At 41.0% G+C, this 24,856-nt stretch overlaps 1 pseudogene; it reads left to right on the top strand.

Moving 5' to 3' along the window:
• Positions 1–7,519: 7,519 nt before the first annotated feature.
• Positions 7,520–24,075, top strand: LOC124018152 (annotated as a pseudogene).
• Positions 24,076–24,856: the final 781 nt, after the last annotated feature.

A 24,856-nucleotide genomic window follows, 5' to 3' on the forward strand; every position in this document is an offset into this window, starting at 1 on the left:
GAGGCTTCTAATAGCAGACAAAGGATTTGTTGGCCACTGATTGGCTTTACATTTCAAAGATTATAATAACTGTGGAATTTTAGACTGTTGGGGGTTGCATGCATGGCTGTAAATACAAAGCCTAGTTACTCCAGTAAGTTCAGTTTTATTGGTAGAATAGACTATTCATAGTGTGTCTGGTTGTCCATAGAGCTATTAACGTCCAGTAAGGATGTTAAAGTGCAGTTGGTCAGATTGATGTTCTGTATCTATTGACAGCATCTGAGCTATAGGGGGTGTAAATTGACAGGTGTTGCAAAGCTTGTGAATTTTTGGGGCATCTGACCATCGACATCATATGGCTAGAGGTGGAATGGATCAGTTATGCCAGCCTCCTGGTGATAGGTTGGGAAGTAGGAAGTACTGGTGGAGTCTCCAAAACACCCCCAATGTTTTTTCATGTAACTATGCGTGTGTCTGATGTCCCAATGGTAGTAATAACTTTGGTCTTGGTGGGATATCTCAGAGCATGGTAGACATTTGGTGTCTCCTCATGTTGGTGATGCAATATACCTCCTATTGGTGCTTTCAAGACAAATGGGAACTCGTAAAAAAACAAGGTCAAATCATTACGTTGGTGATCTTCAGGTCGGGAAGTCGGAGTTCTAGAAAGATGCCTTACTTTCCGACTTGAAATTCCAAGTTGGATGATCGTTCAAAACTATTTTTGAAATAGTGAAATGTCAGAATAATAGTAGAGTGATTTATTTCAGATTTTATTTATTTCATCACATTCTCTGTGGGTCAGACGTTTACATACACTCAATTAGTATTTGGTAGCATTGCCTTTAAATTGTTTAACTTGGGTCAAACGGTTTGTGTATCCTTCCACAAGCTTCCCACAATAAGTTGGGGGAATTTTGGCCCATTCCTCCTGACAGAGCTGAGTCAGGTTTGTAGGCCTCCTTGCTCGTACACGCTTTTTCAGTTCTGCCCACAACTTTTCTATGGGATTGAGGTCAGGGCTTTGTGATGGCCACTCCAATACCTTGACTTTGTTGTCCTTATGCCATTTTGCCGCAACTTTGGGAAGTATGTTTGGGGTCATTGTCAATTTGGAAAACCCATTTTGCAACGCAGTTTTAACTTCCTGACTAATGCCTTGAGATGTTGCTTCAATATATCCACATAATTTTCCCTCCTTCATGATGCCATCTATTTTGTGACCTACACCGGTCCCTCCTGAAGCAAAGAACCCCCACAACATGATGCTGCCAACCCCGTGCTTCATGGTTGGGATGGTGCAAGCCTCCCCCTTTTTCCTCCAAACACAACAATGGTCATTATGGCCAAACAGTTCTATTTTTGTTTCATCAGACCAGAGAACATTTCTCCAAAAAGTACGATATTTGTCCCCATGTGCAGTTGCAAACCGTATTCTGGCTTTTTTATGACGGTTTTGGAGCAGCGACTTCTTCCTTGCTGAGTGGCCTTTCAGGTTATGTCGATATAGGACTCGTTTTACTGTGGATATAGATACTTTTGGACCTGTTTCCTCCAGCATCTTCACTCGGAGGGCATGCTGTCCGGTCCTCTGGCAGTCTCTATGGGGGTGCCACAGGGTTCAATTCTCGGGCCGACTCTTTTCTCTGTATATATCAATGATGTTGCTCTTGCTGCGGGCGATTCCCTGATCCACCTCTATGCAGATGACACCATTCTATATACTTTCGGCCCGTCATTGGACACTGTGCTATCTAACCTCCAAACGAGCTTCAATGCCATACAACACTCCTTCCGTGGCCTCCAACTGCTTTTAAACGCTAGTAAAACCAAATGCATGCTTTTCAACCGATCGCTGCCTGCACCCGCATGCCCGACTAGCATCACCACCCTGGATGGTTCCGACCTTGAATATGTGGACATCTATAAGTACCTAGGTGTCTGGCTAGACTGCAAACTCTCCTTCCAGACTCATATCAAACATCTCCAATCGAAAATCAAATCAAGAGTCGGCTTTCTATTCCGCAAAAAAAGCCTCCTTCACTCACGCCGCCAAGCTTACCCTAGTAAAACTGACTATCCTACCGATCCTCGACTTCGGCGATGTCATCTACAAAATTGCTTCCAACACTCTACTCAGCAAACTGGATGCAGTTTATCACAGTGCCATCCGTTTTGTCACTAAAGCACCTTATACCACCCACCACTGTGACTTGTATGCTCTAGTTGGCTGGCCCTCGCTACATATTCGTCGCCAGACCCACTGGCTCCAGGTCATCTACAAGTCCATGCTAGGTAAAGCTCCGCCATATCTCAGTTCACTGGTCACGATGGCAACACCCATCCGTAGCACGAGCTCCAGCAGGTGTATCTCACTGATCGTCCCTAAAGCCTACACCTCATTTGGCCGCCTTTCATTCCAGTACTCTGCTGCCTGTGACTGGAACGAATTGCAAAATTCGCTGAAGTTGGAGACTTTCATCTCCCTCACCAACTTCAAACATCAGCTATCTGAGCAGCTAACCGATCGCTGCAGCTGTACATAATCTATTGGTAAATAGCCCACCCATTTTCACCTACCTCACCCCCACACTGTTTTTATTTATTTACTTTTCTGCTCTTTTGCACACCAATATCTCTACCTGTACATGACCATCTGATCATTTATCACTCCAGTGTTAATCTGCAAAATTGTAATTATTCGCCTACCTCCTCATGCCTTTTGCACACATTGTATATAGACTCCCCTTTTTTTCTACTGTGTTATTAACTTGTTAATTGTTTACTCCATGTGTGACTCTGTGTTGTCTGTTCACACTGCTATGCTTTATCTTGGCCAGGTTGCAGTTGCAAATGAGAACTTGTTCTCAACTAGCCTACCTGGTTAAATAAAGGTGAAATAAAAATAAAAATAAAAGGTCCTTTGCTGTTGTTCTGGGATTGATATGCAATTTTCGCACCAAAGTACATTCATCTCTAGGAGACAGAATGCATCTCCTTCACGAGCGGTATGACGGCTACGTGGTCCCATGGTGTTTATACTTGCGTACTATTGTTTGTACAGATGAATGTGGTACCTTCAGGCATTTGGTAATTGCTCCCAAGGATGAATCAGACTTGTGGAGGAGGTCTACAATTCTTTTTCTGAGGTCTTGGTTGATTTCTTTTGATTTTCCCATGATGTCAAGCAAAGAAGCACTGAGTTTGATTTTTCTAAGCTGTTTAAAAGCACAGTCAACTTAGTATATGTAAACTTCTGACCAACTGGAATTGTGATACAGTGAATTATAAGTGAAATAATCTGTTTGTAAACAATTGTTGGAAAAACGACTTGTGTCATGCACAAAGTAGACTTGCCAAAACTATAGTTTGTTAACAAGAAATTTGTGGAGTGGTTGAAAAACGAGTTTTAATGACTCCAACCTAAGTGTATGTAAACCTCCGACTTCAACTGTATATGCTGTGTGTATACAGACAGTGACTTGTCAGTGGGAGGAGTTAAATGTGGTATTTGCTTCTGAACATAAGCTACATTGAAGCTCATGACTGATTTAATTAGGACAGCAGCAGAATCAAACAGAGGAACACCAAATACTTATGTGGAATTCTGAGTCTGTTGGGAGCACTTGTTTTCTAGAGAAGAGGACGACACCCTTTCATATTACCATATAGACATACTGGAAAAATCCTCGTAGCACAGGGACCCACCACGAGTCTTCTGTGACAGAAGGTTTAGCCAAGGGTAAGGTAGAAATAAACAACATTTTATTTCCAAATATTTCAACATGTAACTATGAACATTTACGAAGCCTGTGACCCCTCTTGGCTCGTTTTCAGTAACCTCCACCTTACCACACAACAGCAATTAAGACTGTATTGATGTGTAACGTTTTGGAATTGATTTAAACAGATAATGAGTCATTTTCAGGGTCATGTGTCGACAACATGGATCTCTGCCACAACCCAACATAGGGGCCGAGGCCCTAGAGCATTGGAAACATGTCTCTTGATACCTATTGACTTAGCATTGGTTACAATGCTAAGTCAATAGGTATCAAGAGATATGTTCAATAACGTTATACATGTGAAATTGTCGTTCTTTTTAAGGTGTAATGTCTTATAAAACACCTTCCACGGTAAGACACTTGGGATTCATTTCATTCCACTGATTTAATCATCTTATCACTGTTTCCCTCCAAAACAAATATATAGATATATATACATCTAGCCTAGCTGTGTACATATACCAAAAATACAGAAAACCTTGAAGTTTAGAACTGCATATCTTAGATCAACGGTTGTAATTGCATGTATTTAAGTGGATTACTAATGAGACATTGATACAACATACACAGAGTTTGCAAAACATTAAGAACACATACTCTTTCCATGACATAATGACTAGGTGAATACAGGTGAAAGCTACTCAATATTAGGAAGGTGTTCTTAATGTTTTGTACACTCAGTGTATGACAGCGAATTAGACCAGTCCATTTACTTTGCAAGAGGTCAGTGACCATGTCTTCAGTATCATGGACATGTGGTACTTTTTGTTCTAACACATGTGTGTCATGATAATGCCTTATTTAGTCCCCTAAGGATCTTCTTTCAATATTTACTCCATTATCCAATTGCTTTGAACTCAATAAAGAAATGAAGATGTATTTTTCATTGTTTGATCATAATTCCTCAGATTTTTAACTAGCTTTTTTGAGTAATTTACATTTTAAAATGAAAGGATTGTGTTTTTGCATATTTTAATTGGCTTTTACAAAATAAGGGTGCAGGGTATTTAACCGTGCAAAATTCTTAAATTGGATTTTAACATTCTAGTAGGATATGAAAAAAAAAATTATGACAAAGAGAGAATTTTATGCTATTTTGAGAAAAGAGATCTCCTGAAAAACAAGTTGTGAATATAGAAAACTGGTCAGTACGTGACATTGTCTCACATATTAATTCATGTCATGGTACATATATCGATAAAAGTATATATCCTTTTTGTCAAACTGGCAGTTAGGTGATCCTCTAGTTTGATTCAGTTGTTTTGTTCTTCACAAATACCTGCTCATTCAGAGTCCTATGAATAAAATATAACCTTGAGAATCATGGTTGTATCACAAAACAACACATTTTGTGACACCGGTTTGAAAAGTTGTGTGACTGCTTGGACGTACCATTATGTCAACATCGGAGTCTACGTCCAAGTTGTTTATGGTTCCTTCTCTTGTCAAAGGATGCACATTATCAGGGAGAAGACATGAATGATTGCTGTGGCAATGATGATTCAGAATACTGTTGGGACACCAGTGATACACCCTCTGACAGCTGCTCCTTCAGAGGAAGAAGAAAGGGAGGGAGGGAGGGAGGGAGGGAGGGAGGGAGGGGAGGGAGGGAGGGGGAGGGAGGGAGGGAGGGAGGGAGGGAGGGAGGGAGGGAGGGGAGGTGGCATGGTGAGGGAGTCTCTGTGACTGGGAGGGAGGGGGAGCCATGGTAGGGGGATCCTCATCACAAACAGGCGCAGCATCACATTAGCCTTGGCCAGAGCGGGGTTAACACATCTCTGCTAGATTTAGCTATGAGGTCTTGCGTGACCATACCGAGGCAGTGTGTCTCAACTCAACCGAAAAACACCACACTTGACGGTTAAGTGTCCATGTGCCTTGCAAAGGGCACTGTTCTAAGAGTGCCCCCTAGGCCTTCCACCAACACTTCTAGTAGCGACCATTTGGTCTTTTCATCCAGGTAATGGTAGTCCTATTATTTGCTTTGCTTCAGATGAGCGACCCATGGAAAAGGTGCATGGAAAAGGTGCACGGTTGTGGTCTTTTGACTGTATGACTGTATGACTAAAATTGTCTCCGGTATTCCAACACATGACATCCGACCTCTTGAATTCTTCAACTGCACTCTAACTGAAATGGAACATAACATTTGTTGTTGTCAACATTGAGCCTCCTCTCTGATTAGCCAAGCGTTTTGAAAGTAATGACATTGTCAAGAACAGAACCTCATTTATGAACGGTACTCCATGGATGTGTTTTTCAATTCTCGCATTCTCCTTAAATGGCTTACAATAGTGTTTCCCTCTGCATTCTGGGGGCAATCTCTCCATAATGTAGTTTCAAAGTGTTTCACGGTTTGTCTGGTTTGAATGGTTGGATGAAGCGCCATCTCCTGGAGAGTGATGTTCCACAACTCTATACAACGCGATGAAGAGGACTTTCATCCTTCACTTTCCTATGGATGGCAATGACGATCTGACGTCTGATTTTTAACGGCTGCCACGTGGTAACTTTTTAAAATAAAACTATAAAAACAGATTAATCCCAAACATGATAGCCTACATTGGGCTATTCAGGATCACATATGCAGTCACCTGTGTTGCCTATTACAATCTGAATAAGAGACACTCAAAACCTGCCAATGAAGTGAAAAAGAATGTCTTCACTGCTCTGAAAACAGGTATATGTCATTTGTTTGTGAAATCATAGTGCTGCACGTAACCGTTTGACTGACAGCAGGCCTATGTCATTAACGTTTCTGGCAGCGTCCACTCAACTGGAACGCTTTGGCGCTGTCCAGGTGCTGAAAATGTCAAAGACAGTCAGCATCCCTACCAAGGTCCGCTGAGGTCACGTGCGCTGAAGTAAGAGCCATGTTACATGCTAGTTACACAGTCTCACTCAGATATGTTGAATGGTCAGACGTTAAATGGTTTTGTATTATTTATTTATTGATCTTAGATCTTAATAATGCTTAGAATGGAATGCTCATTGAGTATGCAATATATTAGCCTTTGCTAGATAAATGTGATCTTCAATGTGCTTAATATTCAAATGGAGGGTGGAGGGTAATTTAGGATGATGACCATGGGCCTGTATGTTAATTGATTGAAAGAGTAAACCTGTAGTCTATAGCCTAGTCCAGGGTTTCCCAAACTCGGTCTTCGGGACTCCAAGGGGCGCACGTTTTGGTTTTTGCCCTAGCACTACACAACTGATTCATATAATCAACTAATGATCAATCTGTTTGCTTTGTAGTGTTAGGGCCAAAATAATTAAACGTGCACCCCTTGGGGTTCCGAGGACCGGGTTTGGGCACTGGGCCTATTCTTGTTCAATTGAACCCATGTAACTTTGGTATGAAGTAGCAAATCCGATTCAAGTCTCGGTTTATTATTAGCTTCGTGAAGTATTTACGGAATTACACACTTCACTTGTGTGGAGTTCTGGGAGGAATTATTGATGATTCCTTACTGCCACCTTGTGGATTTCATTACAACCCTGACACACTGACTTTGAATTTCTCCATTTTGCTGCTAAAAAAGGAAAGCTAAATATTGCGCAGTCATCTTGAAAATCCATTAATTGTCTGTAAATGTTATTATTGATAACATATTGCTTGTAGCCTATAGAGCAGGGGTATTCAACTCTTATCCTACGAGGTCCGGAGCCTGCTGTTTTTCTCTTCTACCTGATAATTAATTGCACACACCTGGTGTCCCAGGTCTAAGTCAGGCCCTGACTAGAGAGGAACAATGCAAACGCAGTGGAACTGGCTTTTAAGTAGAGTTGAGTTTGAGGGCTATAGAGGAACAGATGAACCCTTGCATAGTGAGATTTGGAAAAAAACATCATAATCCTAACGTTTCAGTCATTTAGAAGACGCTCTTATCCAGAGAGACAATTAGGGTTAAATTCCTTGCTCAAGGGAATATCAACAGATTTTTTAATTAGTCGGCTCGGGGTTTCGAACCAGCGACCTTTCAGTTACTGGCCCAACGCTCGTAACCGCTAGGCTCCCTGATCTGTTACAGAAGAAAATCAACAATAGCCTAGAAGGAGATGGGTCTTTTGATTATGGTTACCTACTATTCCGATTTCTCAAGAACAAGGCAACGACACCCCACCCCTCCCCCTCCATCCCTTATGGGCGTAATGTGTTGCTCTGCTCATAGGATCAAACTTCCCAAGTCCATGTTCGTGACCAGGATTCCAAATCGAGGTATATGGCTTCAAAGCCAATCAAGCACTTCCCAAAAGTCACGTTATAGCTGAAAGCGACACGATTCAGTGTAAATGTGCAGTCAAAGCGGATCTGTTCGATATTGGGTGGAAATATGCAGCACCAGAGGAGGTATTGGTGTGACTCATGCGTGCGTAGTAACGAATAAATAGGCACTGCACGCTCTAAATATCAGCAAATCAAACGTACTTCACCAAAAAGGTCACCGTGGATGGGATTTTGTAGACAATAGATATTCAAAACCCTGTGTTTCTTAGTGTCAAAAGCGCACCAGACGTTGCGTTGCCAAAGGACTTTATTTGATCGTCCTCGCATAGTTTCTTTTTTGGACTCTACTTAGGTCACCTGTACCCATCCTCAGCACGGTAAGCTGCTTTTTAACAGGGGTTTATTATTTTACAAGAGCAGGCTAAATCTTATTTGTTCATTGAAGCTTTATGAGAAATTGACGTTTGAGATGCTCGAACAGGTGGTTTTGTGAAGTATATACAGGGATCAATGCATGCTTTTCATATTAATGTATGTCTGTTTGCTGATTCTAAAGTTATTCATGGTTTGAATTAAATATGTTGTCTGTATTCAATTATATTAAACTACAATCGAGCTATGACGGACGGTTTATTATTGTATGGGCATGGGTTTTTCTTGAATTGACTTTGACCTGGATCAGGGTCATCATTATTTACAAACCATCCTCTTAATTAAGGAGTCACTATCCTGTTTGTCAATCAATTCTGTTGACAGACTATTTTTGGTCATTGTTTATCAAATTAATAGTTAATTTATCGGAGGTTTGACGGTTCACCTAACTTGCCTATATGATAAATCACCAGATGAGCGGTTGTGGCATTTAGTTGATCATGAATTTTATCAAGGCTAATTAATTCAATGTTGAGTTATTTTTAGGCTGAAACTTTTCATCAAGTCCTATTCATCAAAGGCAGATAAATATCAACCTCTCTGAAATCAAAGACACTTGCTGTGATGCCTCATTATCCACGTTGGCTGTAGTCCAGGTTATGAAATGGAATCGATTGGTGAGGATTCATTAGCATCTTTGTCGATGAATATGGTTGATTTGATAAAGCCTAATGAAATGCACTGTGTTTAGAGCCGACAAGTTATTTTGCCATAGGTTTTGACTTTCAAATCTGTATTGATTCAGGGAAAAAAAAATACGTGCAGCCTCAACCAACCTGTTAATTGATGTTTGAGAATAATTATATCCTGGCTGCCAGACGATACGACATGTTTGTCGTGTCCTGACCATTGCTTATTCGCAGTTGTGGATTTATGTCAGCGTTTGTATGACGGATCGATCTTAAAATATCCTATTGATACATTTCAAATATTTAGGCATGTCATTATCTATAGCCTTTATTGCATACCTCCGATAGCTATTCTTTCTCATCTCCTTACAGTTCATGTGACTTTTCATCTTGGATAAAATAAGAGCGGTTTCACAGAAATTGACAGTGCGCTTTGGAGTGAGGACTTTTGTACTGTATTTTAGGAGTGATGGCGGCGTCTGCACCTTCCTCCTCTGGCGGGGAACCGGATCCCAACTCGACAAATTTACGACCACCAGGCACAAGTAGGTCCATCACAAATAAAACGCTATTTCAATTGTGCTATTTACTTTGTGAGCAATGCCATTAATCATTTCCATGGAGGAAAATAACTGTACACTACCATACTAAATGCCACCCAACAAATCACCGCAGCATTGCATGCGCAGCGGACCTCCCGGCGTCATGCTTGATAGACGAATCTTGCTGTCAAAACTAAAAACACGAACTGTCGGTATTAATAAAGACGAAAATCGCCAAAGAATTTAGCTTTATCTTTCAAAATAATATTACAGCCTACTTTAATTATTATTATTATGTTATTTGCCTATTATTATTTATTAGATTACTCTTGCATTACAGAAAGAAGTAGGTTCTATTTTGTTCTGTGGATTTCCTCCGCCCTGGTTGAAAAGTGAGTGTGTGATGTTTAGGGGGTAATTATGCTCAACGTAAGTTTAATTGTTGCCACACTAAAGCCCCGTTTATACCTGGTTCTAACTTGCTTCCTTTTGCCTTAATCTTTTCCCACTCTGATTGTTGTGCCCACATTTTAATACAGGTGTATACAATGAAGACACATTGGGATCTGATCGTGATCAGATAATCCTGCCCACCTGCGGTGGTATTCATACACGCATTGTGTCTGAATATCTTACAAGTGTAGACAGATCTGGACATAGAAACCATTTAAATCCATTTTTTTGCAAATTTGCATAAAGGAAGGGACCAGGAAATCTCGTTACAATGTAGACACAGTTAGCAGATAACGGACACATTTTAATACCATGTGTAGACACATTTCTGGAAATGTGGGCACAATCAGAATGTATACAAGATCAGGACAAAGGACTCATGTTAGCACCAGGTATAAACTGGGCTTAAATTGGCCCTAATAGCGTGTGTTCAAGCTCCATATTGTAACCTCCATCAGCTGAGGGGGGATGTAGCCCAGGATGTAGAGATGTAAGCAGGCAACAGCTCTACCTCAATACTCTTCATTATCCAAGAGCTATTGATGAAAAACACATAATATATAGCCGACATCCCAATTAGTCATCCAAGCACATCCCAATTTTGTTTCAAAGTTTTTCTTTAGGCCTACACACAATGATAAAGCTCTGATTTGATATTGACAACACCCCAGATTAAGCTACGCAATTTAACATGAAGTCAGATCAGATGTATTCAAATAGAAAAACTGCCCCTCCGTTTTTCTCAAGGGATTTAGTCAATGCTGGATTTGCGAAAACCATTAAACTGGTGTCATGCCAGTATTACATGTAGAAATGTGGATCTTGCTTTTTGTCTGTGTCTTTATAGACATCGATGCATGATTTACGCGAAAACCCGAATCACGTACGTAGATCTCAAGCCTATTCCGCTCATAATTGGCCCAGTTAGGCTATTTGGCAATATACACGTCATATTTCAGATATTTCTGTTGCCTTTGTATTTTCTTTCATGAGTGAAACCTTGGCGTAGATTCTGGTCCAGAATTATGCGAGTCTGTGTGGAGCTGTCTGCCCCTTGTCCCTTTCACTGGCCTCTCACAAAATTCTTAAATTCCTAGACCTAGACTGCTGTTTCATCAACATTTCCCCATCCATCGCTTTGAGTTCGTAATTATCTTAGCAGAAATAATGCCCTTGAGGCCTAATGTAAGGGCCCTCTCAATAGTTTCCCTAAACTATTTTAGGCTATGACGCTTGGTGTGGAGTTGCTCATGGATGTACTAGAAAATTGGGAATGAAGATATGTGGTAAGTTTGCTATTTTCATGTCATGTATTTAATGTCCATGTTTAGGCTATATTGTTCCCATGGTTTTCGAGAGAAAAAAAAGATCATAGTTTGCATATGTAGGCCTATGTTGCATATTTTATGTGTTGTTCAACGCGAAGCAAGCAGACCATTCTCATATCTGAGGAATATGGGCTATGTTGGTCTGGAACACATACTGCCGAATGGGTGGCTGTGGTTACGGGATTCTCTGCCCCTTTCTGTTTTCTCTTGTCGCATGAGTGGGTTTTCATGATGAAAGGATGATTATGTCCATGATGATTTATTACCACGGAATTTGTAGTGACAAACCTATTTTTTTATGAATATGAAAAGCAGTTTGAAAAACTGCAGAGACCACAGGCCTAGCTATTGTTCCAGAAATAAATATAAAGGTCTACGTTGGCGTCTAAAAATGGAAGATGAGCTGTCTTTAGTCTTGCATATGTTTTCAATATTGAGTGTCTGTTTTCTTACCCAGTTATTACATCTTTGAATTCGTAGGCCCTAATAAAAATCGTACTCTTGCGCCCTCCCATGGCGTACTTGAGAAATATATTCCTCCCTTTGCCGATGTGTAATGACCTTGGAATACACAATTAGCCAACTAACTAACTGTAGTTTATTCAACCCCATTCAATTTTGGGGGTTAATTTCGAATAAACATGAACACGTACAGTGGGATTCTACTACATTAATTGTAGTAGGCCTAATCAACTAGTATGGTAGGCTACGTACTGTCTTTATTTTTGCTTGGCCATACCTTTGTTTTTTTCTTTCTTAATATATTATCTCGGTAGCCTATAGTTTTATAACTGAGCGGGGGTTATTCATTAAAGGTATAGCCTATTTGGTAGAATAGTTGGTATCGGTCCTTATCATGAGAGCTCATCTGAAGAGAAAAGATGAACGAGACGCGCCTGAAATCGTAATTCGTCAAGGTTCTGTTTAACAGAGATAGCGCTGTCAGTCAGTCTTCTGCTCCCCAATACGAACCGATTAAGTGGAAGCCAAATGCCTTAGCCCTATCTGATATGGCCAAGCGTTGGGTCAGTTATTGTTCCATCAGGGCCAATCAATGCCCTAGAGTGTGGGCCTAATAATGCAAATACATTTCAAGTTTGATGTTTTAATGCGATGTTACGTTTTGGTTTTATCTGATTCACTATCCGGTTATAGGCCTATTGGCACTTTCATCTCTGTTTTTTAAGTGCAATGATATTATTGGTCCAAAAACATCAAACTTTCCATTTCGCTTTTGACCAAGTGAAATGTTTGTTTTATATGACTTCACGTGAGACAGAAGCAAGCTTGTTCAGACTATAGTCTAACATCTCCTTTAAAAGTGAAATCATAAAAAAACATTATTATTATTATTACATGACATAAACGAAATAAAATGATTTAAAATGAAATAAAACCAACTTTGATCTTTTTATATACTTTTATTACTCAAGGTGTGGGTTATGGCATATAATTGGGTTTCACATCTTATAGGGCTAGATATATTATCTGAAATTATTGCGCTCTTTATAGTCAAATAAGATCACATTGCAAGGTTTTTTTTTAAATGATTAATAATCTCCTCAGGAGATTTGGAAAATGTGTTATTTTTAGAAGAGCCCATCTAGAAAAATTGGTAGGGCTAAATAAGATTTGAGGTAATGTGGTGTTCTCCACGGGCCTATGAGCAGATAGGCTATAAAATGTCCCATATATCATCACAGCCCAGTCCAACTATTAGATCTGCCTTCAGGCTTGAATGACATCGGTTCATTGTGTGCTCTTCCCTGCTTACTGAAGTGGAATCTCTCGGAGGGACTTCATACGAATGTACATACACTAAATTACGGCTATTTGTTTTTGCTTGGCTGGATTTTCGTGCTGATGTCACGGGGCTCAACCTCCCACTGACTGTTCCTCCCATAAATGGGCTTCCTTGGACAGGATGGGAATTAGGCTACCTCAACTAGCATATACACCACAGCATTGTCAGTTCAACCAGTGAGAGTAGTTTAGGCATGTGTTTTGTGTAAAAAGGGTGTCATCAAAATGTTTGGTATTGGGAGTGATGATAGTAATCCCTCATTTGAATGCTCTGCCCCTTGCAACAATTTAGGATTTTTGCAGAAGAACAATAACCTCGAGGAAAAGATTAGTTCCTTCAAGGAAAGATCGTCTAAGGACCTGCTTGATAACAGCGACAGGGATTCCCGTTTCAGACGCACGGAGACGGACTTTTCCAATCTGTTTGCTAGAGGTAATTGGCCGAGTTAGGCCTATATTTCCCATAATGGACATATCAATCAAAATGATAAACATTGTGCAGGGATCTTGATCATGTTCGTTTTGTGCAGTTGTTTTACAATAAATGGAACTTGAGTAAACTTGAAAACGTTAATTATCTTACTGATGCAAAGATTAGGCTGATCTGATTTGAAAATACTGATTTACCAAATGTTTATCATCTGTCTAAATCTCAGTTATTTCTTTCGGTGTATTGATATTTCACGACATTAAGGACAATACACATATCACAGTCCAGGGGAAGTTTTTTAAACGCATATTGAGAAAAATAATTGAAAAAAAAATGAAATCATAAGGCTGTTGGTCATTGAAATTGAATTGATTGCTATGTCTAATTCAAATGGATATTCACCATTTGTTTGACCGTAATAACCTTCTAGATCAATTTGTAAGTGGCTGAACAATAGCCTAGGTTACTCAGGGACACTCACTGGAGAAATGGCAAAAATAGTCATTCATTTGTTACAAAAAAATCACTTTGTAATTGATACAATTTATACCAGCTTTGGAGAAGAAACTAAAATACATCGTTTTCTAGGAGTTGGGAAGTAGAATGACGTCATGACAAATTCTACAGAAGATTGTGAAAGTGACCTCTTCAGACACACTTAAGTGGTGGATGCCAACAAAAGGGATTTATTTTTTTGAAAACGAGAAAAAACGAAAATATCGACATGCTTCAATTTCTCACGTTAGATTTATTACCAGCCAAAAATGGAGAGGAGCCAACCATGCAGTTCTTGTTGGAGGTGGTGGATATTCTCACAAACTACGTCCGGAAGACCTTCGACAGATCCACCAAGGTCCTGGACTTCCACCACCCCCACCAGCTGCTGGAGGGCATGGAGGGCTTCAACCTGGAGCTGTCCGACCAGCCTGAGTCTCTGGAGCAGATCCTGGTGGACTGCAGGGATACCCTGAAATATGGAGTGAGAACAGGTGAGGACAGAGGAGGCATGAAGCAGAGCTAACCCTCAGTGTCATCTATATCTCCCATTTGTCTACAATGTGGTTTAATGATTACAGATGATCCCATAGTTAAATGAGACTTTCATGAGAAATGTATTAACGACAAATGGTGTTGTCTTCCTCCTAGGTCACCCAAGGTTTTTCAACCAGCTGTCCACTGGTTTAGACATCATTGGGTTGGCAGGAGAATGGCTCACCTCCACTGCAAACACTAACATGTGAGTGGTCTTTATTTCCCGCAGTTATTATACATTTATGATACATTTTAAATGTGTTTATCAAAATTCACAGGATCCTCAAATATTGTAAATATATGTACAGTATATCGGTTATTAAAGTCCTCTTGATTTTGTGCAAAATGTCATGTGAACAATTTTGCCTATACCAATGATCTTAGTTAGAGTGACAACATAGCTCTCGGTTTAGGCTGGGATTGTGATTAGGGGTTGATAGATCTAATTTAGCAGCGAGTGGATTTCCTGTGGGTGAATAAGTCTGGCACGGAAGAAAAATGACATTTCCTACCATTTTTCAAATGGCCTTGGAAGATTCTGTCTCCAAGATGAAGGCTAGTAGAAGTGACATAATTGGGGCCCCTTGATGAGCTTCTAAACGAAGGATCCTGAGGATGCTCTCCAAGCCGCCACTTAAGAGAGTCAAATGTGACATGGCAAGCATGAAGAGGAGAGACGGGAATTAGTCATCTGTTGTTTGCTGCGTTATCGTTGTAGTCAGATAACACAGCCCGGCAGGGAAATCTAATTGCATATTGATTAGCGATTGAATGTTACATGGGGCGGTTGTTTTATGTAAGCACTCTTTGGATCAGAGATAACGGTACCACGTCAGAATGAGATTCTCCCTTGAGATCTGCTGCAGAAGTGTGAGCAACAGGACATGGTGATATCGCTTTTTCAGTGGGAATTGGCAATCTGGATGAGACAGCATTCTGATTCTCCAGGTGTCCAGGGACTTGTCCAAGATACAAGTTGATGCTTCATTGGCTATTGTTGACTGGTACACACAGATTATCAGCTGAGGCTGCCGAGTCATTTAAGGCAACTGGCCAGAGTGTATTGCCTGCTGTAACATGGTGATGTTGTCTAAAACCCACCAGGGCATTGTAAAAGCATCATAACAAAACAACCACAACAACAAAACACGATATGAAAAGTGTCATGGCCTAAGCACTGATGAAACAGAGCATTTCTGCGTGGTTAAGAGCCAGGGTCTTCTGGGTGGTCATTGTGTTGTCATTCCTATTTAAAAACAGCACATAAATACAAGCTCACCACCAAGGCTGAGGCTCTTCATGTCAAGGATTCATTCGTTTTCCCTGGCCCCTGGCTTAATAAAAGGTCGCAACCCTCTCCTGATTTGGCTTTCTATTTATTGTCATCTCCAAAGGACCCCCCCCCCCCCCCCCCCTCATTGACGTGACGCTGAAGAGTGTTCTGGTGAGAGTGTTAGCCCGTGTGCTGCATGGCAACGCTACCGTAGACAAATTGAATCCGAGGGCTCTGACTGCATACATATTTGTTATTTGCATTAGCTAATTACTACATCATCATTAATTACACTTATTGGTTGACAATCATGTCACAGGGCTGTCATCGGGATTAGTCTACATGGGTGAGCGAGCGGAAATGAATTTGGGACATAACTCATCACTTTTTGTTTTTCCTTTTTTTTAAATGTTGTCACTGGATATGCCAGCAAGAGAAGTAAAACATACGTGTGCTGTGTGTAAGGTGTGTCACAGTGTCATACATTGTGTTGTCCCTCTAATGCATCGACTTTCATTGCATGAATAGACAGGCAGTGTAATTCGGAGAGCATTGGTCAGTACAAAGTGAAGATAGATGAGCTACTGTGGTCGGGCATCCATTTAATTCGACATTGATATCGCACTACCCTGGAGGGACTTCTGTAACATGTTCTAATGATATGGAAACAATCATTTATTTTGCAATTGTGATTGCGTTGTATAAACATGCCTGTAATCCTATCATTTCTATTGTAAAAGGTGAAACGACCGTTCTTCCATCATTACTCTCAGAGGGATGGGCCTCGAGTGTAATATACTGTATGTAGTAAAATCGCATTCAAAACAAGCTCAGTGGAAGCTGGCCTCTAGACAACCCTCAGACACGAAGATAACAGCATTCTTATTGTGCTTACATCCCATTTCTAGCCTCTTATTCATGCTAACTCAGAGGCAAGAGCTCCCTCTTAGTGGCATATTCTTAATGGACTTGCGCCGATGTGACATTCCTGTTCTTTCTCATTCCACTGCAACAAATGGTATCCCTAACACAATGTGACAGAGCTATCATTGAACCGTGGCTGCGTTAAAAGTAGTATGCGCGTTCCATGCGTTCTCTGGCTTCAAAGTGCCACTGCTCAATATACACTATGAGAAACATATGTAACGACAATTCAAGAACACAACAAACTAAAAACCAATTATGTAAAAAAGAAAATGAAAAAAATGAGCTACAATTATTGGCTGTTAGCTCTATGGTGATTCAATATTTTGGGATTTTTCCACCTGCCTTCATTGATTCTGCTCATGTCAATATAGACCATGTAGATATGAGAAACAAATGGCAATAGAGTTCAAGACCAATGATAGGATGGATTTTTATTGGTAGCGGGTAACTGGAGACCGGGGCTCTGTTTCAGGTTCACCTATGAGATCGCTCCAGTCTTTGTGCTCATGGAACAGCTGACGCTGAAGAAGATGAGGGAGATCATTGGCTGGCCTGACGGAGAGGGCGATGGGATATTCTCACCAGGTGAAGACTGTTGATCTACTGTTGTCAATTCATCCATGCCTTGAGAATCTGAGATGGGAATAGATGAGCATTCCAAAACGTCAGATAATAGAATGCAGTTTAGTGAAAGACTGCGTGCAACGTCTGTGCAGGTGGAGCGATTTCCAATATGTACAGTGTGATGACCGCCCGCTACAAGTTCTTCCCTGAAGTCAAGACCAAAGGCATGACTGCTGCCCCCAGATTGGTGCTCTTCACCTCGGAGCACGTAAGCCTCGTTCAGTCTCCTCACAACATCTGATTAGAACATGCATTTTCACATCACAATATATCTCCAGTCTCAGAAACATTATGTGACCAAAACCAAGTCTTACTGTTTCTGATTGTGTCACTCCTCAATTGACCCCGTCTATTCTGTATGAAGAGTTCACAGATTCAAAGCTACAAAATGGCCCTCATTGAAACAGATTAAAACAATTGGACGGTACAGCTGACTGTATCTTTGCCCTCAGCTGATAGACTCGTAGTCTAATGCCATGGTCATGTGTTTTGACAGAGTCACTACTCTATAAAGAAAGCCAGTGCTGCTCTGGGCTTTGGAACAGAAAACCTGATCCTGTTGAGCACAGATGAGAGGTTGGTGGATGCATGTCCAATACACTGCACTGTGTGAAACAAAACAATGAAAACCTGCCTTTGACTGTCTGTTTGCCTCTCTAGAGGGAGAGTCATTCCTGCTGATTTGGAAGCCAAGGTCATCGATGCCAAGGCGCGGGTGAGTTTCAAACTGTCCGACGATCAACGTCAAATTGTGGATTCGTTCTCAACTGAAGACGTTAATTCACTTCTGTTTGTTTCTGCACTGAAACGGAATTCTTACGAGAACAGCTGCCTTATATGAGTCCCAGTCGTTAACGGAATAGTCCGGCCGTTGTTTGTTTATAAAACTAAAAACGTGTCTACTTTCATTTTAGGGTTAGTGCTTATGCCTCCTCAAATATTATCTTACCCACTGCTGTTAGTTCTAAAGTACAGTCTCCTGAAGCGAATCCCGTAAGAGGAGGGAGATGATAGCAGGCTCTCTACAATGGGCGTGCAGTTCTGCTGTGACAAAGGCTTGCCAAGAGAAATGGTCAAATGTCTGTGAATTCTGCTCTAACCAGTACATTTTCAGTCAAAGATGACAGAAACTGAAGAATGCAAGCATTTCAATTCACTGCCATGTAAGAACCCATATTCATTCTGATGGGTTATGCTTGCAGGGTTGTGTCCCAATGTTCGTGAATGCTACAGCTGGTTCCACAGTGTATGGAGCGTTCGACCCCATCCATGAGATTGCCGACATCTGCGAGAAATACAACATGTGGCTACATGTTGATGTAAGTGCATCTTCCTACTATGTGTACAGGAAGGTTATTGTGATGTTTGTTGATCATTTCAGGGTTGATTTGCGATACATCTTCATGGCGGGCGAAGGTTTAGTTCGAACATGTCAGCCATTCTCAGGTCTAATCCTTATCCTCAAAACAAACCGTTGTTTTTGTTCAGGGTGCATGGGGAGGAGGCCTACTGATGTCCAGGAAGCACAGACACAAGCTGCGTGGCGTGGAGCGGTAGGCTACAGCCTTGACAACCGACAATGGTCTCTCTCACACACACATACACACACATTGATGACTGTGGCCTGTCTTACAGCCTGTGTTCCGTGTTTACAGGGCCAACTCAGTCACCTGGAACCCTCACAAGATGATGGGTGTGCCACTGCAGTGCTCTGCCATTCTGGTCAGAGAGAGGGTACGAGCAATTACTAACTGATGTGTTTTCACTTATGGTGTATGATTAGCAATGGTCATCGAAATTGTAGTAAATGCAACAAATGGACAATGGATGAAGATGCGTCAACCTTTTTGAATTTCTATAATCCATCAAACATTAACTGAATTATAGCACATAAAACATTTTACTAGCACAGGCAAATAATGGCTGGAGTTCAGGGATTTTGGTGGGAATTCAAGCTATTCAATTTATTGTGAAACTTCTTTTTTTTTCTACTTAGAATGCACGCATACATACATTTTGTTATTGCATCAGTTATTTTTATTTTTTGTTTTAAAATAATGTTATGAGCCTCATTTGCATAAACATAGCAGGTGTTTTTGCATATATGAACACATTAACATAATGGGGTGGAACAGGGCTGAAACCACCAAACACTTGCTCTGTCACCTACACTGTCTAGACGGCCTCATTAACTGCTGTTGTCAAGTTCTCTTGTACAATTCAGTGTTTTAATAGCAGGATACCCTCTGATAAAACATCTACAGGCTTGGCTCTAGATTACACCTATACATACTATACATACTTCACATTGTTTGCGAGATCAGACATAATATCACTATAATCCGGGTGCTCATTTTTGGAAGTTGCTTTCATCTCAGCGCATCTAATTTCTATTAAACTGTATTATTAAATAAATTATTTTCTCAATTCCACAAAAAATGAACACCCATCAAAATAAAGTTAGCTTTCTTCTTTCTAGTGATGTAAGTGTCGATGGTGTGTTAAATCCCCGATGAAGCTTCAGTGTTCTTACAGATTCCAAGGGAAGCCGATGTACAGTGCCTTCGGAAAGTATTCAGACCCCTTGACTTTTTCCACAATTTGTTAGGTTACAGACTAATTCTAAAATTGATTCAATCGTTTTTTCCTCTCGTCAATCTACACATTTTACATTTACATTTAAGTCATTTAGCAGACGCTCTTATCCAGAGCGACTTATAATGACCAAGCAAAAACAGGTTTGTAGACATTTTTGCTAATTTATAAAAATACAAAAATACAAATATCACATTACTCAGTACTTTGTTGAAGCACCTTTGGCAGCAATTAAATCCTAGAGTCTTCTTGGGTGTGATGCGACAAGCTTGGCACATCTGTATTTGGGGAGTTTCTCCAATTCTTCTCTGCAGATCCTCTCAAGCTATGTCAGGTTGGATGGGGAGCGTTGCTGCAGAGTTATTTTCAGGTCTCCAGAGATGTTTGTCGGGTTCAAGTCAGGGTTCTGGTTGGGCCACTCAAGGACATTTGGAGACTTGTCCCAAAGTGACTCCTGCATTGTCTTGGCTGTGTGCTTCGGGTCATTGTCCTGTTGGAAGGTGAACCTTCACCCCAGTCTGAGGTCCTGAGCGCTCTGGAGCAGGTTTTCATCAAGGATCTCTGTACTTTGCTCTGTTCAGCTTTAGGAAACAGGATGCACCTGAGCTCAACTTCGAGTCTCATAGCAAAGGGTCTGAATACTTATGTAAATATTGTACAAACGCTTCTAAAAACCTGTAGATTGCAGAGGATTTATTTCATTTAATCCATTTTAGAATAAGGCTGTAAATTAATAAAATATGGAAAAAGTCAAGGGGTCTGAGTACTTTCTGAAGGCACTGTATTCCATTGAGCCCATTTCAGCCAGTGTTTGACAGGTCATTACAAACGTTTTGGCGGCCATAACGTGAACGGGAAAAAACGACAGGCACAAGCAAGAGTATGAAAGAGGCTCAGGAGTATAAAAAAAAAGCAATCAATCTAGCCAGATTTAAGTGACAAGTGGATTTTTCAACCCTCAAACACAGGAAATAGATGTCTGAAAAAGACAGATCCTTAGGTGGGCGGGGCATGCGCCCTACTAGTGTGTGCCGTGAAATACTCAAGTTAGGTCAGAGATCTGGCATACTATACATATGAATACAGCCCCGTTTGAAGGCACCATTGAACTCTAAGTATCTGACTCTCGCCTTTAACCACACCATTGATCTTTACAGGGAGTTTTATCAGGCTGCAACTCGATGTGTGCTGGCTACCTCTTCCAACCTGACAAACAGTACGATGTATCGTACGACACGGGGGGATAAGGCCATCCAGTGTGGACGACACGTAGATATCTTCAAATTCTGGCTCATGTGGAAAGCAAAGGTATGTGCACGTATCTCCCCAAGCTTCTGTTCTAATACTGAATCTGTCTATATTATGTTAAGCATGTGAAAGGGATTGATCTTTGGATGCTGATCTTGTACCAGTTAACAAACAAAAAAAGACCAATGTTTGATATTCATTCTCTATCTGTGTATATTTCTGCTCCAACAGGGAACAATAGGGTTTGAACACCACATCGACAAGTGCTTGGACCTCTCGCATTATCTCTATACTAAAATCAGGGACCGTGAGGGCTATCAGATGGTGTTCGAGGGAGAGGTGAGATTGATCGCACTGCATTTTCTACTCTGTTTCCAAAGATAGTAATATCTTCCAATGGATTACCCTAAGCATCAGAGATATCGGAACGATCTGATGAGTCAGAAGTCATTAATAACTGAGGTGCCCAAAAGGGTTCTGAGCAACACAATGTAGTTAGACAGGCCTGCCTGAGGTGGCGCTATGCTTTAGAATCCTCAGTTGAACTCCTTGTGGATTTATGAATTTACAGATGTGGGATCTTAAATTTGACCGGCTTTGTCGCGGGAGTAAAATAATCCTGCAGCAGGTTATTCTCAGAAAAGTGATAATTTCTTACAGGAAATTAGTTTTGATAGGCTACAGTATAGGTGTAGCCTATGGCTCCACTTGTATGTCATTATGGAGACTAATATTGATGTTGTCATTTTATTTTAAGTTCTTGGGTACTTTTTACCCCTTTTCCTTCACAATTTCATGATATCCAATTGGTAGTTAGTTATCCCATCGCTGCAACTCCCGTTCGGACTCGAGAGAGAGAGAGAGAGGCGAAGGTCGAGAGCCATGCATCTTCCGAAACACGACCCTGCCAAGCCGCACTGCTTCTTGACACACTGCTCGCTTAACCCGGAAGCCAGCCGCACCAATGTGTCAGAAGAAACGCCATACAACTGGCGACCGAAGTCAGCGTGCATGCACCCGGCCCACCACTAGGAGTCGCTAGACCGGAATGAGACATGGACATCCCGGCCGGCCAAACCCTCCCCTAACCCGGACGACGCTGGGCCAATTGTGCTCTGCCTAATGGGTCTCCCAGTCGTGGGTGACTGAGAAACAGCCTGGGATCGAACCTGGGTTTATAGTGACGCCTCAAGCACTGCGATGCAGTGCCGTAAACATCTGTGCCACTCGGAGTAGTAGGACATTTATTCTGTCTCGTACTTTATAGAGAACTGTGGTTTTTCAGTGAATTTATGTAAATTACGAGGCTAATTTGAATTTCAACGACAACAGACTAATCAAATTAAGATCCAACATCTGCACCGTACATAGCCTTAGCTCTTTATTTGGCCTCTTACTGAGGTTGGTACTTCTTCAGACCATGTATTGAGTAAAGACACTGACAAACAATGTTGTCTCCGTTTTATTTCCACAGCCCCAGCACACGAATGTCTGCTTCTGGTACCTTCCGCCAGGCATTCGTGACATGTCCGATGGTCAAGAGAGGCGGGACAGATTGCATAAGGTAAGGACTTGTCAGCTTTGGTCTATAAAGACTATATTTTGTGTTCACATGAGACAGCACTGACCTACTGTATAGTTCTCTGAATTGTCCTTGTCTCTAAACCAGGTGGCCCCCAAAATCAAGGCGTTGATGATGGAGTCTGGAACTACCATGGTGGGCTACCAGCCTCAGGGAGACAAGGTCAACTTCTTCCGCATGGTCATCTCCAATCCTGCCGCCACCAGGTCAGATATCGACTTCTTGACCGATGAGATTGAGAGACTGGGGCATGACTTGTAAGGGCCACGCTCAGTAGGAGGATGTTGCCCTTTGATCTTTCCGTCTCAGCTTTGTGATGTCCAGCTCGAAAAAGACCCTGAACTACAGCAAGCTTCATATTCCTGTTGTCTCTTGACCAATCATGTAGGACTTTGAATCTGCAGCTGCTTGTAGGACCTTTTTATGTAAGCTGTGATCCGTCTCATGTGTTTCCTGTCTGTTCTGTCTTTTAGCAGTGACTATGCCATAGTTTTTGTTAGATTTAACTATTGTACAGTATAGCCTACATAAGAGAATACATATTAAAATCCTGAGTGACCTTGAGAGATCTTTTTCAGTAGGAGACAGAGCACAATGCAAAGGACCTCATGGCATGGATGTGTACAGTATTGTAAGTTACTGTATATATACAGTATATTATAATGTACTGACTATTGGTGCTGTGTGTTGTCCATGTAATTATTAGGCCAGATGCACTATATGAAACACTACATTATATCCTGGCTGCTCTTCCCCTTTCATATTAAGTAGAGTGAATATAACACAGTCATTGTAACAGGTACTGTATTCTGTTGCTGCGTTTGAGATAATTAATTTTGGGAAGATTGTGTATAGTATGGTTACATTGCTTTTGTGGCAAATATATATATGTCCTAGTTTTTCAGTAACACATGTTCCAATGATTATAAAAACACTAAATATATGTAATTTAATAGACAAATCACTTTATTTATATCCAGACAGTATGTGTCAAATAGTTACCGATTCCATTTGTAATGTGTCCTTACTTGTATTTTGAAACAGTACTGTATATTACCCGAATGTTTTGAATAATAAGATTAAAGGTATTTTAGTGTATTTGTGAACCAAAGAAGGGTATACTGACAAATATATACAGTGGGGCAAAAAAGTATTTAGTCAGCCACCAATTATGCAAGTTCTCCCACTTAAAAAGATGAGGCCTGTAATTTTCATCATAGGTACACTTTAACTATGACAGACAAAATGAGAAAAGAAATCCAGAAAATCACATTGTAGGATTTTTAATGAATTTATTTGCAAATTATGGTTAAAATTAGTATTTGGTCAATAACAAAAGTTTATCTCAATACTTTGTTATGTACCCTTTGTTGGCAATGACAGAGGTCAAACGTTTTCTGTAAGTCTTCAAGGTTTTCACACACTCCTCCATGTAGATCTCCTCTAGAGCAGTGATGTTTTGGGGCTGTTGCTGGGCAACATGGACTTTCAACTCCCTCCAAAGATTTTCTATGGGGTTGAGATCTGGAGACTGGCTAGGCCACTCCAGGGCCTTGAAATGCTTCTCACGAAGCCACTCCTTCGTTGCCCGGGCGGTGTTTTTGGGATCATTGTCATGCTGAAAAACCCAGGCACGTTTCATCTTCAATGCCCTTGCTGATGGTAGGCCTTGTTACTTTGGTCTCAGCTCTCTGCAGGTCATTCACTTGTGGTTCTGGGATTTTTGCTCACTGTTCTTGTGATCATTTTGATCCCACGGGGTGAGATCTTGCGTGGAGCCCCAGATCGAGGGAGATTATCAGTGGTCTTCCATTTCCTAATAATTGCTCCCACAGTTGATTTCTTCAAACCAAGCTGAATCTGCAATAGGTAAGCAGTCTTCCCAGCCTGGTGCAAGTCTACAATTTTGTTTCTGGTGTCCTTTGACAGCTCTGTGGTCTTGGCCATAGTGGAGTTCGAA

This window comes from Oncorhynchus gorbuscha, linkage group LG01 (genome assembly GCF_021184085.1).
Source record: "Oncorhynchus gorbuscha isolate QuinsamMale2020 ecotype Even-year linkage group LG01, OgorEven_v1.0, whole genome shotgun sequence".
NCBI lineage: Eukaryota > Metazoa > Chordata > Actinopteri > Salmoniformes > Salmonidae > Oncorhynchus > Oncorhynchus gorbuscha.